The sequence below is a fragment of the Ambystoma mexicanum genome, chromosome 5q (assembly GCF_040938575.1).
Source record: "Ambystoma mexicanum isolate Mex_15411 chromosome 5q, UKY_AmexF1_1, whole genome shotgun sequence".
Classification (NCBI taxonomy): Eukaryota; Metazoa; Chordata; class Amphibia; order Caudata; family Ambystomatidae; genus Ambystoma; species Ambystoma mexicanum.
The window spans coordinates 705,338,140-705,355,554 of NC_090933.1; the positions used below are offsets into that span (position 1 = coordinate 705,338,140).

The 17,415-nt window shown below is 45.7% G+C and overlaps 1 protein-coding gene across 17 annotated transcripts in view; it reads right to left on the reverse strand.

The window, feature by feature from the left end:
* NCOA2 (nuclear receptor coactivator 2) overlaps positions 1-17,415 on the reverse strand; it is a 2,606,235-nt gene that overhangs the window by 1,279,047 nt on the left and 1,309,773 nt on the right. The gene's annotated exons all lie outside the window — the stretch shown is intronic.

A 17,415-nucleotide genomic window follows, 5' to 3' on the forward strand; every position in this document is an offset into this window, starting at 1 on the left:
TTCAAGCAGCAAAAGTTATTAGTAATTACGTTACTGTGCCCATTTCCTGTGGGGCAGAATAAATAACGGCAGTGCAATAGCAGCATGGATAAATAATATACTATACCAACGTGCTATATGTTTGAGAACAGGAGCTCCTTCACCAAAAATATTGGTCACAGCGTTGTTGAATACTTTTTTTAAAACTCTTAACATTTTATAATATGCTGCTCAATTAGTCTCCTGCCGGCAAAGGCACGGACAACCGGGAACTAGAAAGTGGGCCATCCAGGATTTAGCACCGTATCCTTTCCTTGAAATTGGCTTACACCATATACGATCACTGTTTAAAAAAGAAAAAGTTACTCACCTTGGGGACTACTTTATTCCTAGACCATACTCCCCTTTCCTCCAAACACTACACTACACTACAGTGTTCATACCATGGGGACAGGACCAGCACATCTACACAGCAAAATATTCTTCCAATTTATATTTGGGGCAGAGGCCTACTCACTGAGTCAGCCTACTGGCAATGCCCACAAGTTATTTCCCCATGTTAGAAGAGTTCATACACATTTCAAATCTTATGAGGGAGTGGGGGATCAGGCATATAGAAGAAAGGGAACAATGGACTTGCAGTACAGTAGTCACGACGGAGAGAAACCTTTTCTTACTCTTACGCCCTCTATGTGAACGTACCACGCATGAACTCTCTGGGAGGCAGGACTCATCTTAAGCAAACAGATTCTGAAGGACCAGCTGACCAAATGTAGCATCGGCTCTGGCTCTGGTGTGCATGCAATAAAGCTTGCAGAAGGTGATGCCCATATTGCCGTCTCTGCAATGTCTTGCCACAGGGCCTCTGATAAGCAACTGCTGTGGTGTTGGCCCTGATTGCACGTACATGTAGACCCTTTGGAATAGGCTTGCTCTATAAAGGCTATATGCTTCCAATAAGCATGCTACTATACAGCATGGTATAAATGTTTTTGAGGCCTTTGCACCGGGTTGGGCTCCATCATTTTTCACAAAGAGGTTGTCAACCTTCCTGACAAGAGTTAGTTTGATCTAGATAAATCCTCAATGCTCTACGAACGTCCAAGCAATGCAAAACACACTCGGCTTGAGACAGAGGATTTGGCAATACACACTGGTGGTAACGTTATCTCCTGGTTGATGTGGAATGTAGATACAACTTTTGGAAGAAATGGAGGGTCAGTTTGCATCACTAACTTTTCCTTATGGAAAGTGGTACAACGTTCAGGGGCTGCGAGCGCTTGAGTTTCACTGATGCGTTTGACCGATAAACTAAGAAAGCAGTTTTGCATAACACTAATTTTAAATCTGTCAATGCCAAAGGCTCAAAAAGCTTCTGTGAGACCGCCACCTAGGCCAGGTTCAATTCTTCCACACTGCTAGGAGCTTTAACTGGGAATACATCCACAGGAAGCCCTAAAGTGGCACTGAATAATCTGGTTGTACGTTCAAAAAGATATTTCTGCAAGTACCTAGTTATGTCCTACAAGAGTCGACTAGCATACTCGAGGTAGAGCTGAAAGAAAGCACCTGATCAAAGGAGCACTTTAACAGATTGATATTTTTGGCAAAACCTTAATTTGCTCCTATACTGGGAGAGTGTGGAAGGCTTTCTGGCTGTCTGACCGACTAAGATTGTTCTGTAAAAGACTCAAACGACTTAGTGTTAATTCTTCAGGAACCAGCTCAATAAGCTCATTAACTGAGGGGAATGGACTCTGTTGTGTCAGAATCTCATGAAAGACTGCAAGAAACATCAACCCTTTTTTACAGTGAGCTACGTCAGGTCTTTGAGTGGTCAACAGGAGCACTAAAAAGTTTAGTGGAGCGCCACTTGAGGGTAACCCTCCAAATAAGGGGGATGGGAGGGAAATCATACAGGCTCCTGGCAGACCACATCCGAAAAGCATCCCCTTTAGATTGATGACATAGACCCTCTCTGAAGGCAAGGAACCTGCATTTTGCATTGCTCTATGAGGCGACAAGTCTGGCAAAGGCAAGCCACATTTCTGGATTGTATGTAGTACCAGAATGTGCAATTCCCATTCATAGTTGAACTGGGAAAGCCTGCTCATCCCATCTGCCTCCACATTCTCTACTTCGGAAAGGTGAATGGCTCAAAGAGAAATGCGATTGTTCATGGCATATTCCCATATTTGTAGAGCGAATTTGCATACAGTTGGGGACCTGGTGCAGCACTGCTTGTCGTTGTTGTTTGTCTAATTAAGAACTGTCTTTCGCTGGAGTGGGAGTGACCAGGTCCGCTGGCAGGTTAACTGGGAGAACTCTAACTGGAGCCAGCAGCATAAGTGATGTCCTGAGCGCCTAAGGCATTGGCGGCATGGTAGCCACACACAGGGGTGGTTGTGTAGGTGGAAGATGCACTTTATGATGGAAGTAGTTCCTTAATCAGGCCCTCAAGGTAGGACAATATGGCATCGGACCTCATCAAAGTCTGAAAGCAATCAAAAAGATGATCTTTGCAGGCTGCTAGAGTTGGAGAAGAGGAAGGTTGCATGTAGCTGAACAGGCTGGGGTTCATGCATCAGGATGACTTGGTTACCAATATGGATGACTTGGTCGGTTAGCCCACAGTTCAGAAAACTGCATTTATCAGGACGAGATCAGGTACTGAGTGGACCAAAAAGTCATTGTAATGGGGGACCATTCGACTCAAGGAGTGAACAACTCCCAGATACCGTAGGCAGAAGCATTATCATAGCCTGGTCAGACTTCGGAGTCTCCTCAGTAATAGAATACAGAGGTGAGTCAGTCGAGATCTGAAACAAGGACACTTTTGACAAGAGTCCGTGGAGGTCAAAATGGCACTCGACTTCCCTTCATAACATGCCGCCATCTTGTAAGAGGACTTGTGGCACTGTAAGTTTAATTTCATCACTCACTTATTGTTCAGCTGATCCATGTCCGGTTATAGCAGTGTGGACCTCTGAGTAAGCCCTGGTAGGAGGCAGTAGGCCCTCAAGGCAAGCTGACTCAGTAGTTGTCTAGTGAAGACTTGAGCCGGCTTGCCGTTAAGCGGTCTTCCGAAGCCCTTGGTGGTAACACCGGTACACGATCACTTGGCATGAGCACCATTTGGAAACCTTAGAGGCCTCCGAGTTGCCCAAAGTAGAAACTGAATGACTAGACTGGTCCCTCCAAGACGCGGCTAGTGGGCCACTGTTCGTCCTGAGGTCCCCACAAATCAGTGATGTTTGTACTGAGCTATTGATATTACACAAACATTAATGTAGTCAGGCCAGCCTAACATGCAGTCTTTTTGATGGCACAATGTGTTATATTGCTAACCCATATTCTCATGTGTTTCACTTCACATGCACCCATCTTCATCTGTAAATATTGTTGTATCTTAGTTTAGTATATGTGGTTGTAAATTACTATTAATGAAGATAAGCTATTTGAAGTATTACCCAGAGTCGAAATGGGGTATAAAATTGGCTATGGCACCAATGGAAAAGTGGCACACAGTCAAAAATTGGAATTCATTCTTTTTGTGACAGACTGTTTAGTACCTAAAATCGAGTTTTCTTCAGTAAACTGTGTTCCAAATATTTTAATGAATATTTGTTAACTGACACTAGGCAAAAATAATAGTTATCACTGATATTAATAACAATAATAATAATAAGAATAGTCATCACTGATTCCCAGCCTAAAGTCTCCTCCCATGTGGCCAGCGGAAGGAAGCCGCTACCTGATCCTGACCCTGGGTATTCTGAGGGTCGATCACATGGGAGGAGATGGCCGTCAAGGGAGAATGGTGACACCAGCAGAAGAGAAGTGGTATTCTTAGCTTTCTTGTGTGGAAGATCCTTTAATTACCAAGTTTTTAATGCTGTTTTGCCATTATTCAAACCCATGTAATTACAAAACTCAACCAAAATCCTATTCAGGCTGACTTGATAATGTGCATGATAAGCCTAGAACATAAGTAACATCTAATGTTTTATGGTAACAGCTGTCTGCATAAAACTGTTCAACAATGTAACTTGAAATCATATAGTACTTCCTTGTACTGCAAGTCCCAGAAAACCTCAAGTACTGAGACGAGGAAGAGGAGCAGAGTCAACAAGGGAATGTGACATCAAGTGTAAAGTGCAGACTAGGTGTCAGGATCCAAATCAGTTGCGCAAGACATTTAAACCTGGGGATTACCTGCAGCAGGAGGATCGAAGGTGAGAGAAGGAAGTACGCAGAGCGGGAAGCGAGACAGGTGGCAGAAACAATTCCATGGGGAAGAGCCGTGGGGAGAAAAGGAAACCTTTGCACGAAGCAGATCAGCAGCGTTCGGGATCGGAGAAGTGGAACGCCAGTGGAGTTTGAGGTGAATGGTGCACAGCAGGGAGACTGGGTCCTGCAGAGCTGCATGGGTTCTGGCGGCAAAGGATTCTGAAGCCGACGGGGGAACCAAATGAGACTCAGCCAAGACAGGGAAGCTTGCCATACGAAAGCCTCTCACAACAGCCGCACAGTGAACCACCGAGTCAGCCTAGATGAGTAGGGGGCCCCGGGACATGCAAACCTGTTAAACACTATTTGGGACGCAATTATGAATACCAACCAAATAGAAGCAAAGAGAAAAACGCAAATATGGTGCAATTCTCTTGACATGAGGTGCAAGTTGGGGAAAACCTGAAACCAGAATTGCCATAAGCCAAAAAACATTGTAAGGGAAACAAAGCGGCAAAAACTGTACAATTCTCCTGACATAAGAGGTCAGTTGGGGAAAGCCTGAAACAAGCAATGCCAAGAGCCAAGAGAGAATGAAAGAAAGGTCGACAGACAGAGCTTGTACAAACCCTCACAAATGGGATGTCAGTATGGGGGAAATTGATTCAAGTAGTAACTGAAATCAACAAAGTTGTGCTGTTGAAGTACAATTGTGCGATAGCCAAGGAGAATGTGAATGTCACAGAAAGACCTAAAAAGACTTGCCTTTTGTCATCCTGAAAAGTAGGAAAGACTTTCCTTGATCATATTCCTGCTGTATAGCTGCTCTGTTGCTACCTCTAAAAAGCGCTCTGTTGCTCCTCGAAGCAAAGTCTGTGCTCAATAAATACCATAATAAGAAGAAAACCAGGGTTGTGGAAGGAACATTTTGTTTTGCCATCCTGAGGAGAGTATTAGGTAAAAGAGACATTTGTATTGTCTTTTTAAGCGACTGGTCTTGAAACAGAACATTGTGAACAGTTTTACTGAAACAATCCAGGGGAAGGGAACCAACCCCCTGGACACAAGAATTGTTTTGGTTGAAGTTATACATGTTTGGGTTTTGCACATTACTGTTGAGTTGAAATAATTTGAAATATTTACCTTGCTCCTTTTGATTGTGTATGTTAGTGTGAGGGTCAGATTGAATTTGGCACAAGGTCAAGCTGCTTTAGTTTTAGTTTCATAGGAAGGGACATTCACGTTAGGATATTTATCCAAACCCCTTTCTGTTAATAAAATGGCTAATGTTGAGAATATTACCCATCTGCCTCTCATGTCTGACCCCTCACACCCACTTTGACCAAAAAGAAACGGTGCTTAAGTAGCATGTTGGTCCTGCACTTTGGGCATTGACCTTTTGCCCAACAGGCCTGTTCGAGCCTGGTATCTCTGTTTGGTTGGCAATAAAGCTATATGTGATAGCTAGGCAAAGAGGGCTGCAATAGGTAATACCAGGTCTCAGCAAGAAAGTAAAAGATTTGCTACTAGCAAAGTCTTTAATCAAATACATAAATATTTTATTTCCTCCCAATAAATGGTGCCATCTGGTTGTATACCATGCATACAATTGGTGGATTCAAGACCGACTTGGAACAAAAGTCAAGCAAACTCTGCCTTTGTTGTGTGCTCCATCGTCAAAGATGTTCTTGAGTACGTCTTGACTATGTCGATTTTAAGAGTGTAAAAAACATCCACACAGCATATATTGAGATGTGAACATGTTCCCCTTTTCCTCTTGACCCATTAATTTCTTTTTCACAGGGGAAGTCGATGTCCTGTAAGTGCCTTCTGACGTATCACAGCAAATGCAAGTATGACTCACATGGTTATGTTGTCGAATAACACATTTTTTTGTAGCGCTTTACCTGTGTCTAACATGTATTGTTCAATGGTCTGCCCTCACATCACAATACCTCGTACCCACTCTCTCGATCAACTCTCCTTTCCAGAGGTGATGCACACAAATTACATGCCATGTGAGATGCAATGTAAATAATGCTCAATGCTTACAATGTCGGTTCTAGCCCGAGAATGGCAGCAATGGAAGAATGTTCCTCACCCAGGGAAATCTGGGGGGGAGAGAGGGAGTACCAATGGACTGCACATGTACTATTATTATGCTATCAGACCCTTATTGTAATTGCAAATGTCATCTTTTTTCAATGAAGCCTAGGAAGAGAAAAAAGACTGCCGAACACAGACCCTTGGTTGCCTAACGAAATTTACTTCGGCAGATGTTCTTTGGAACAAAAACAACAATCAGCAACCATAACCAAATATGCTTATGAGCAGATTAATTAATCTAATTAAAACACCAGTGCAAATCCATGGTAAGAACTAAAAATCATTATCAGGTTTTTACATCCCAGCAGCCAGTACTGCCAGAAATAGCTATGGAATTTAACACATCAATCTGCTCTGCAATCAAGGCCATCCAAGCCTGTGTTGCATGGTGAAATTAACATGTGCTCAATCTCACCATTTCCATAAGCGGCACCCGAAAAATCAGTGCTAGGAATTTCAGAAGTGCTTGAAAGTTTTGGTGATAATCAGGATCTTGACATGAACTACAGTCTGCCTAGTGTAGAGGCAATGAATACAATGTTTGAATAGAAAGACAGTGAATTACCAAACTATGAACTCTTGTGGGAACAAAAAATTGTTTTTGAGCGACGTCCAATTCAAACTTTAAAGATGGTAAGATGCACAACATCAATTAATGGTACTGCTTTACAGCGGGTAATGTGCTTAGCTCATGTGCTCTTTTGATTCGTGGGTAATCTTTCATCAAAATATGAACAAATATATACAGTTTATTTATTGAGCAATAGGTTTACAAAACAGAAACCTTACACAAAGAAATCCTCATGAATCAAAACAACAAACTACACATTTTAAGGAAAATTGATAATCCATAAAATCCAATAAATAACTTCCATATTCTTAAAGAATGGTTACCGTCAGTGCCCTCTTACCCACCTTTCATCAAGATTATGACATGCATTACTTACCGTAAAAGCATTTCGGATTGTATCTGCTTAGATTCACATGCTGTGCATATAGTCCGACATCCAGTGGTAACCGCAGAGTATTGCATCTTGTCTTTTGAGAATCAAAAGGGAACGTCGACATGGGCATGCCTGTAACACTATATCTAACGTGACGTGTCGTATACCCAAAATCCCTCATGCGTCGAGGTCCCTCTGATTGTATTTTTTCTGCCGTGAGGGAGCCTTATGACTATCGTGAGCGAGTACAGAAGAGAGAGAAAAGCAGTAGACGTCCATGTTCCTCCCATCCCAGCAGGGAGGAAGGGTGGGCTCAAGTGAATCTAAGCAGATACAATCATCAGAAATGCTTTTACGGTAAGTAATACTTGTCTACTGATGCTTGTTAATCTGCTTAGAATCACATGTTGTGCATAAACTAGCAAGCATTACCCGGAGTTGGAGGTGGGTTGTGAGAAGGAAGAGTAGCGAAAAGGTGTCTTAGTACTGCTTGTCCCACCCGAGAATCAGACCTAGAATGAGTGTCTAGGCAATAGTGTTTTGTAAAGGTGTGTACAGAACTCCAGGTTGCCGCTTTGCAAATGGATTCAAGGGGAACATTTGCAATGAATGCGATGGAAGCGCCCGTGCCTCGAGTAGTGGGCGCTCTAGGCTTGAAGGGCAGTTCACAAGATTGCAACAGAGTGTGATGCATTTGACAATCCACCTGAGATAGTATATTTGGAGACAGGGTCTCCTTCTCTACCTGCTGCCACTGAAACAATACTTATTTGTTTTTCTTAGTGGTCGAGTTCTTTTCATGTAGAACATGACTGCCCTGCGTACATCCGGTGTATGCAGGCTTCTTTCTCCTGTGCCTGAGGGGTTTTGAAAGAACATTGGTAGTTCTATGGATTGGTTCACATGGAACCTTGAAATGAATTTAGGTGCAAACCTAGAGTGAGTGCGCAGAACCACCTTATCTCTGTGAACCGTAACAAAGGGGTCTAGAACGGAGAGGGCCTGCAGTTCACAGACTTTCCTTATGGAAGTAATAGCTATTAGAAAGGCAGTCTTGTAGGTGAGATCCTTAAGACTTGCTTTCTGCATGGGCTCGAATGGAGACCTACAAGTCTAGTCAAGACCACATTTAGATCCCATCCGGGAGCCGGGTTAGAAATGGGAGGGCGAATTCTCTTTACTCCCTCCATGAAAGCCTTAATAACTGATATCTTCCACCACAACACCTTCTGTTGTGACGTAGTCTAGGCTGAAAGAGCAGCTAAGCGAACCTTTAAAAAGTTAAAAACCAGGCCTCAGTCTAGTAAATGGGTCAGATACAAAACAATATGGGTAGGAGAGCAGTCAATGGGGTTAATGCTCTTAGAATTGCACCAGATGACAAACCGCTTCCACTTACTGGAATAGCAGTACCGTGTATTAGGTTTCCTCAGGTCTCTGAGTTTGTCCATACATCTCTGAGGGAGTTGCAGGTGCCCAAACTCTATGACTTCAGGAGCCAGGCTGCTAAGTTTAGTGTTTGCGGGCATGGGTGCAGTGCCTCCCCTTTGTCTTCAGACAACATTTTGTACGGGCAAGGAAGGTTCATTGGAGGAGATAGGGACATCATCAGATGAGAAAACCAGGGTTGGCGGGCCCACATGGGGGCCACTAATATCATGGTGACTGGTTCCTGGTGCATTTTGTGCACTATCTTGTTGAGTAGGGGATTCGGTGGGCAGGAGGGAAGAGTAAACACATTTCCCTGACCATGTGATCTAGAGTCGGTTCCCCTCGTAACGGTTCTGGGGGTACCTGGAGGTGTAATCTTGGCATTGAGCATTCTCCAGAGTTGCGAACAGGTCGATTTCTGGGAAGCCCCATTCTGCGAAAACAAAGATTGAATTCCCCTGGAACATGTTGTGATAACAGGAACATGTGTCTGAGAGCCCACTTCCAAATGTTCTGGGACAGTTTGGACAGCCCTGGAGAGCGAGTGCCCCTTTGTTTGTTCAGATAGTACATGGCCGTGGTGCTGTCTGTAAGGATCAGGACCGTCTTTCCTTGTCTTTGTGTCTGAAAGGCATTCAGGGCTTTGAATATCACTAATAGCTCTAACAGATTTATGTGGTTGGATGCTACTTCTGAGGACCAGACTCTCTGCACCGTTTGCTGAAGCAGGTGAGACCCCTTACTCCATGAGAGATGCGTCTGTAGTGAGGGTGGCTTCTACTGCGGGGGTGGTGAAGGACTTTCCCTTCAAGAGGTTTTCCCTCGACCACCACTGCAAAGAGAGAACGAAGGCTGGCGAGACAACTAGATTGTCCCATTGTCCGCTGGCCTGACACCACTGGCTGCTGAGCCACTCTTGCATTGGATGCATGCGCAGCTTCGTGTGAGGAACCAAATAAATGCATGACGCCATCATTTCTAACAGTCGTATTGCCTTGCGTACCGTCACCTCTCGACTTGCTACATAGTGAGGAATTTGAAACAACATGGTTTGGACCCTCTCGTTTGAGGGGAAGACAAGGCCGTCCTTTGCTCAAATTAGAGCCCCTAGGAACTGTTTGACTTGACTGGGGTCTAAGCTGGATTTGATGGAGAATCCCAGGCTGAATAAGAGGTCTATCGTCTTTTGAGTATTTGACAGACATGTACCGTAGGAATCCTCTGTTATGAGCCAGTCGTCGAGGTAAGGATAAACTGGGATGGATAGCCTGCGCAGGTGTGATGCTGCCACTGCCAGTACCTTTTTAAATATCCTTGGTGCAGAGACAATGCCAAAGGTTAGTACATTGAACTGATAGTGTCCGTCTTCTATCATGAATCTGAGGTATTTTCTGTGCGCTGGCAACATTGAAATATGAAAGTATGCATCTTTCATGTCCAATGTTGCCATGTAGTCTCCCTGTGTGAGCAGGAGAATTACTTCCTGCAGAGTGACCATACAACACTTTTGAGGTTTGACAAATTTGTTCGCTGGTTGTAAATCTAGTACAGGGCGCATGGTGCGATCCTTTTTGGGTACAAGGAACTACACTGAATAAATACCCTTGTTTACCTGTAGAAGGGGTACGACTTCTATGGTGCCCTTTTCCTGCAGGATCTCGACTTCTTGTAGCAGGATGCACAGGTGTTCTGGCCTCAGGTGTCTTGATCGTGGAGGTCTTGGGGGGCCTGAGGGGGGGATTCCGGCAGAATTCTATGCAGTACCCATGGGTGACGGTGTTGAGTACCCACCGGTCTGTAGTTATCCCCTCCCATGCTTGAAGAAATAATGTTAGCCGGCCCCCAACCGGGGAGGAACGGGAGGGGACCTGGATCTGCTGGTCATTTTTGACCGGAGGCTGGGGAGCCTCTAGGGGTGGGATTCCGGCCCCTTCCCTTTCCACGTCGTTGACCTCTATGGGGATACAGGGTAGCATAGCTGGTTCCCTGGGCCGAGGACCAGTTATTTCACGAGCCATACTGGTTGTGAGGGAAGCGAGATTGGCCATGAAAGGAACGTCTAGAATCGCTACCTCTCCTTTGGGAAGGCCTCTGGGTGATTTGATCCAGGATTTTGAGGGTGTCGTGCTCCTTTTTTGCTGTTTCAAGCGCTTCATCAACCGCTTTCCCAAATAAGTTAGTTTCCTCCACCGGCTTACTTATTAATGAAGCTTGGGTTTCTGGTTTGAAACCGGAGTTCCGTAGTCATGCATGCGTCTCTAGGAGGGTACCTTGTGCCAAGGTCCTGCCAGCTGTTTCTGCAGCATCCAAAGTATTTTTGAGAATATTCTGATTAACCTGTTTTCCCTTAGCCACAATGGAAAGCAGGCGAGCCCGCAGAGATTCAGTGACTTCTTGAAGGCCCTCTTGTAGCATGTTCCATTGTGCGTCTGAATAGCTAGCCAACAACGTTGTTTTATTAGCTATGCAAGTGGAAAAAGCCGCGGCAGTTGCGACGCTCTTCCCTAGTGTGTATAACCTTTTGCACTCCTTGTCAGGGGGGTGCTTCCCCTGTGGACAGGAGGACCCTCGCCCTCTTGCCGGTTGTAGTTACTAACAGGGAATCTGGAGTAGCAGGTCCCCTGATGTAAAGGGGGTCAGAAGGGGAAGGGCGAAACAGTTTTTCTACTCTAGGATTGACTGCCCTTGTTAGGGCAGGTATCAACAATGAAGGAGCCAAGCATTTCTTGATTGAATTCAACAAAGGAATAACCTGGCTGGCCAGTGGTTTTTCTTTCAAGATGTTCTCAACAAAATCAGCCTCTGGTACAGCTTCCTGAGTAGACATATGGAAATGTTCAGCTGCCCTTCCTAAAATAGCATTAAACGCCATCTGGTCATCAACTGGGGAGGCCTTTTGAGTAGGTGTGGTAGGGGTGAATCCATGCACAGGGCGTCATGTTCCGGTGTTGGGAGTAGGTGATGCCCCAGGCTGAGGGTCGACCTGGTCGTGGTTGTCCTCCCATCCCTCTGTAGGGTCAATGGGATCATCTCCAGGGTCCCCAAATGGATATTCATCCTGGTTGAACTGATCAATAGGAATCTCATCCTCAGTGAGGTCATAAGTCTCTTCTTCCTGAGAAGGATCAATGGTCTTAAAATTTTCAAACAGGAAGAAAAAGGCTCTCCTATCGAGGCCTTTTGGGTGTTTAATTCTCTGAGAGTTCCACAAACCTCTCTAACCTATTCATACACCCCTCAAACTTCTTTCTGGTCCATATTGAGGAACCAGAGTCATCTTGGGGTGGAAAAGGCTCTTCTAGTTGATATTCTGATCTAGAACGTCAATATATTTCTTTAAGCGTTGAAGAAACAGACCCAGGGCCCTCTGAAGAGTCTTTCTGAGGTGCTGACGTTTGTGGCGTATCTTTGGATGTATCTTTAGGCCTATCTGTAGGTTTCGATGAATCCTTAGGCCTATCTCTAGGTTTTGACGAGTCCTTAGGTTTATACTTCGGTTTCGACAAGTCCCTAGGTTTATCCTTAGGTTTCGACGAGTCCTTTGGTTTCGATGAATCCTTCGACCGTTCTCTTTGATTTGCCACCAAAACGATGTTAGCAATGCTTTTGGTAATACTAGGTGTCACAGGAGTGTGTTTAGACAGGGCCTACGGTTGCGCTATGGAACACTTCAACTGTTTTGTCGAAGACACACCGGGGGGTTGTCTCTTTAGTGTGGGAAGAACGTGCGTCCTTGCTGCCGGGATGTACACTCCCCATAGCAGGACTCACTTCACACCTGTTGGGGCCGGGGACGGACGACGTGGAACGGGAATGCTCCACCGTGAAGTCAATGGCCTCCAATTCTGAGCCCTGGTCGTCACTAAGCCCCTCGTCATACTCGGCGGCTGCGGAACTACTCTGAGCCTGCGACATCCCGTAGGCCAGATCGCTTTACACGGCGCTCCTCTAATGTCTTCGTACGCAGGAGCTTACAAGGCGCACAGGCCGCCTCATTTTGGTTAAGGGGAAGACAACTGTTACACTTAAGGTGTTTGTATTTCCATGGGAATTTGGCCTTGCATGAAGGACAAAACCTAAATGGAGTCCTCTCCATAGAGGAATAATAGAGACAACAAGACCAAGGGAACAAAGAGAGGAAAGGAAAAGGCATTCTTACAAAGGAAATGTCCAGCCCGACCCCACTCTCCCTACTGTATAGGCCGGCCAGAAGGTCGGCCATGTTGTCGGCAGCGCCGACCGGATCACTTTCCGTCGAAAGTCTGTGGAGCAGGCTTTTTGGCATAGGTCAAGAAACAGCCGTCGAGGGAAGAGACGCCAAGATAATATATTAATTACCCAACAAAAGGTCGATAAGTATAACAATAGCAATGTCTCTGGAAGAGCTCTGCATAAGGCGACCAGTACACTGGGCAGAAAAAAACAATCTGAGGGACCTCGGCACGTGAAGGATCTTGGGTACACTACATGTCACGTTAGGGATAGTGTTAAAGGCATGCCCATGTCAACGTCCCCTCTCGATTCTCGAAAGACAAGATGCAATACTCTGCGGTTACCACTGGATGTCAGGCTTTATGCACAGCATGTGATTCTAAGCAGATTAATAAGCATCAGAAATACTCATTTCATCAGTGTAATCTACTCATTCAGCTTGATAAGACATTTAAACTTATACAGAGCTTTACACAGTCCTTAGGAAAGGTCAAAGTTCACTCCACATAATATTACATGGGTGCACCCTAAAATCCTTTATGAATTTACCAAAACATGTCCTTCCGTCGCCAACCAGCACACCACATTTTAGTATCAAACGCGTCATAGTTTCAGCCTCTTTCCCACAGTAATGACAATTCACATTTTCAATTTCCAATGTCTTTCATCGATGTCAAATAGCCCTGGATGGCAGACAATTAAGTGGAAATCATAACAAGATACTACCAAACTTCCAGAATGGGAAACGCCCTAAGTATAATGCACAAATACCTAACTTTTTATGTCCTCTTACCAGATTACTACAACATTTATAACCCTCAGAGGATCACCAGTATAACTCCCGTCTGCCAGCCATAACGGTTTCTTGTAGGCCACAGGGGTTTCAAAGACTTTCCTACCATCAAAGCCCCATAATTCAAGTTTGGCAGCACATTTAGTTAAATGAAGATAAAATAACTTTGATTTACTTTCTTTAAAACATTCAAATAAAAAATCGTTTGGCGGTTTCACCAAGTTATGGCACAGAATAATTATTTTCCAAAGAACATTTACTTCAATTGAGGATAAACCCAGCTCAAATCCAATTGCACTTATAGGAATCAATTTAGGGAGAGATAACATTTTGTCAAAATAAACATTCTAAATAACTAAAATCTTCTAAAATTGAATGGTGCACTTCCAGTCCGTCTGTAACAGCTGATATTACTTTAGCTTTATACAATTTTAAAATCGGGAGGATTGAACATTTCCCATATCTGTAATTAAAAATGTTCATTTGGGCAACACCTGGCTTGGCCTTTTCATAGAGGTTGGTACTACTGCATTCTTTCCAGGATTCACAACAATTTTAAAGCCTAACTATTTATAAGCTTCCACCCACTCCACCTCTTTACGGGCCAACCACCAACAACCCTTAATTTTCCTATGACCAGCAGTTAATGTTAAAATCAAGGTTTTACTCACATTAATCAATGATTCATTATCTAGGTAAAACTCGCTGAATCCATTCAATAATTGCTGCAACCTTACAGCAGAGAAACAAGATAATATCGTCCGCGTATGTCATCCAATACATTTCGACCACCGCAATATGTGGCACTATAAGAGAGGCCTTGGCCATGTGCTGGCCCGCATCAGCTAAATAAATATTAAGTAAAAAGGGTGCTAAAACGCAACCCCTGAGAAGGCCACGAAAAGTAGGAATTGCACTTGATAGATCTCCCTCTGCGTTTAATTGCACTTTTAATACAGATTCTTCATGAAAATGAATGAGAATAACAATCCTTCTGGGAGTCCCCAATTCTCCAATTTCATCCAGAGCTTACTACGGTTAACTTGATCAAGGGAGAGGTTGGTTGAAGCCACAAACACACAAGCTCACAGACTTCTCCCAAGCCATATGTTGTGCATAATCAATCACTCAGCCTGTCAATGTTGTGCCCACACCTGCTTGAAAACCTACCTGGTTGACATTCCAGATTTTACTGGCGATAGCCCAGAGTTGCAGTTCAGCTAAAAGGTCACGAAAATCATAGACTCAACGTACAGTAGGGCTATAGGCCTATAGTTGAAGGGGATCCCTTCATTTTCCTTCCTGAAGATGGTGATCATGTGAGCTATTCTCCATGGGTGGGGCGGACTCTTCAGTGAAATAACTGAATCAAATAGATTACATGGTATTTCTACCCACATCTCAGAGTTATGTTTTAGGACTCTATTGCGCAAACCATTCAGCCCAGGTGCTCTAGAGTTACTGCTCTTCTCAATAAGGGTAACAATTTGGACAGCGGTGCAGGATAGTGATCAGGCTGCTTTCCCTCAAATTATAAGGAACAAGTTACTTACCTGTAACTGTTGTTCTCCAGCATGGGTCTGGAATGGATTCACATGCTTATGAATATTCCCCGTCGTCAGGCTGGGAATCCTCGGTAAAGAAAAAAATCAGTATCAGTTTCGTTTCTGATCTGTTTTTCGTAGTAGTAACCAATCACTGATCTCTGCGTCATACTGACCACAGCCAATGACTGCCCTCTACCTAAGCCCCGCCTCTGGCAGCCATCTTCAGATTTGGTAGCACGTGAAGTGGCAGTATGACCAAGTGAAGAGCCGCAGAGGGGTAGGCGGGAGGGTTCGCATGTGAATCCATGCCAGACCCATGCTGGAGAACAACAGTTACAGGTAAGTAAATTGTTCCTTCTCCAGCATGGGGTCTGGCATGGATTCACATGCTCATGAATAAAGAATACATAGCAGTACCCACATGCACAACCACGGGAGGTGGCAAAGGCTCAACATTAAGCAATTCTTACCTCCTCACCAGGCTCACCTTAGGCGAACAGGTTGCGCAGCACTGCTTGGCCGACCCTGGACTCCTCCCTGGAATCCCGATCGACGCAGTAGAATTTCGTGAAGGTGTGCGTCGACCTCCACGTAGCAGCCCTGCAGATGTCCAGCAAGGGCACACCAGATAGGAACGCTGTGGTAGCTGCAATCGCTCTGGTGGAATGGGCTCTCGGACGGCCAGGCAGCGGTCGGTTTGCCAACCGATGACAGTACATGATACAGCCGGAGAGCCATCTGGAAATGGAGGCATTCGAGAGAACCTTCCCCTGATTGACAGGTCCAAAGTTCACAAAGAGTTGTGACGTCTTCCGAAAACACTTCGTGCGGTCCACGTAGAACTTCAGCGCTCTAGCCACATCCAGCGAGTGCAAAGTCCTTTCAGCCGGCGACGAAGGCGACGGGAAGAAAACAGGCAACACCAAGGGTTCGTTGAGGTATAAGTCCGACGGCACCTTGGGCATGAAGGAGGGGTGCGTCCTGAGCACTACCCTCGTGTCGTGAAAAGTCAAGTACGGGGCCTTGCAGGAAAGGGCCTGGATCTCTCCCACCCGTCGTGCGGAGGTGATGGCCACAAGAAACGCTGTTTTCCACGACAAGAACTTCAACGGAGCCGAGTGCAGAGGCTCGAACGGTGGTCCCATGAGCTTGGTCAGCACCACGTTGAGCTCCCACGCCGGGGCCGGAGCCTTCACCGGCGGGAACGATCTGAACAGTCCCTTCATGAACTCTTTCACCAGACGATGAGACCACAAAGACGTCCGCCCCGTGGTTCTGGTGTATCGGGAGATCGCAGCAAGATGAATCTTGATGGACGCGTGCGCCAGTCCAGCTTTGGCCAGCGTCAGTAGGTACGGCAGTACTTGGGGAGCCGTAATCCGTAGAGGGTTAATCTTCTGTGCGTGGCACCAGACAGAGAACCTCTTTCATTTGTGTCCGTAGCATTTAAGAGTTGAGGACGCCCTGGCCTTTGCAAGAACCTCTCTGCAGTCGGCCGGTATGTCGTATCCTCCAAACTCTAACGCTGCAGGAGCCAGGCCTGCAAGCTCAGCGACTTCGGGTCGTGATGGAGGATGGCGCCTCCTTCCCTGGAGGGAAGATCCACGTCCACTGGCAGCTTGATTGACGGGGATGCTGACAAGTCCAGAAGGTCCTGGAACCATATCTGCCTCGGCCACGCAGGTGCGACGAGGATCATCCTGCACCGTGACCTCTTGAGCTGGTTGATGAGCCGGATCAGCAATGGCAATGGAGGGAACGCGTACAGAAACAGGCCCTCCCAGGGGAACGAGAAAGCATCGCCCATGCTCCTCAGCTGGGGAAACCTGCTGGCGAACCTCCGGCACTTGGAGTTCGTCGCTGTCGTGAACAGATCGATCTGGGGTGTGCCCCACCGTCGGAAGAGGCGGTCCACTAGATCCTGTCGTAGTTCCCACTCGTGGCACGAGCGCAGCTCCCTGCTGAGTGAGTCGGCGATGGTGTTTTTTTTATCCCTGTCAGATGAAATGGCACCAGAAACATCCCTTGGGCGACGGCCCAATGCCACGGATCCTGCGCCTCCTTGGACAGGGCTGGGGTCCTGGTTCCGCCCTGTTTCCTGATGTAGAACATGGTGGTGGTGTTGTCGGTGAAGATCCTCACCACCTTGCCCTTGAGGGACGGAAGAAAGGAC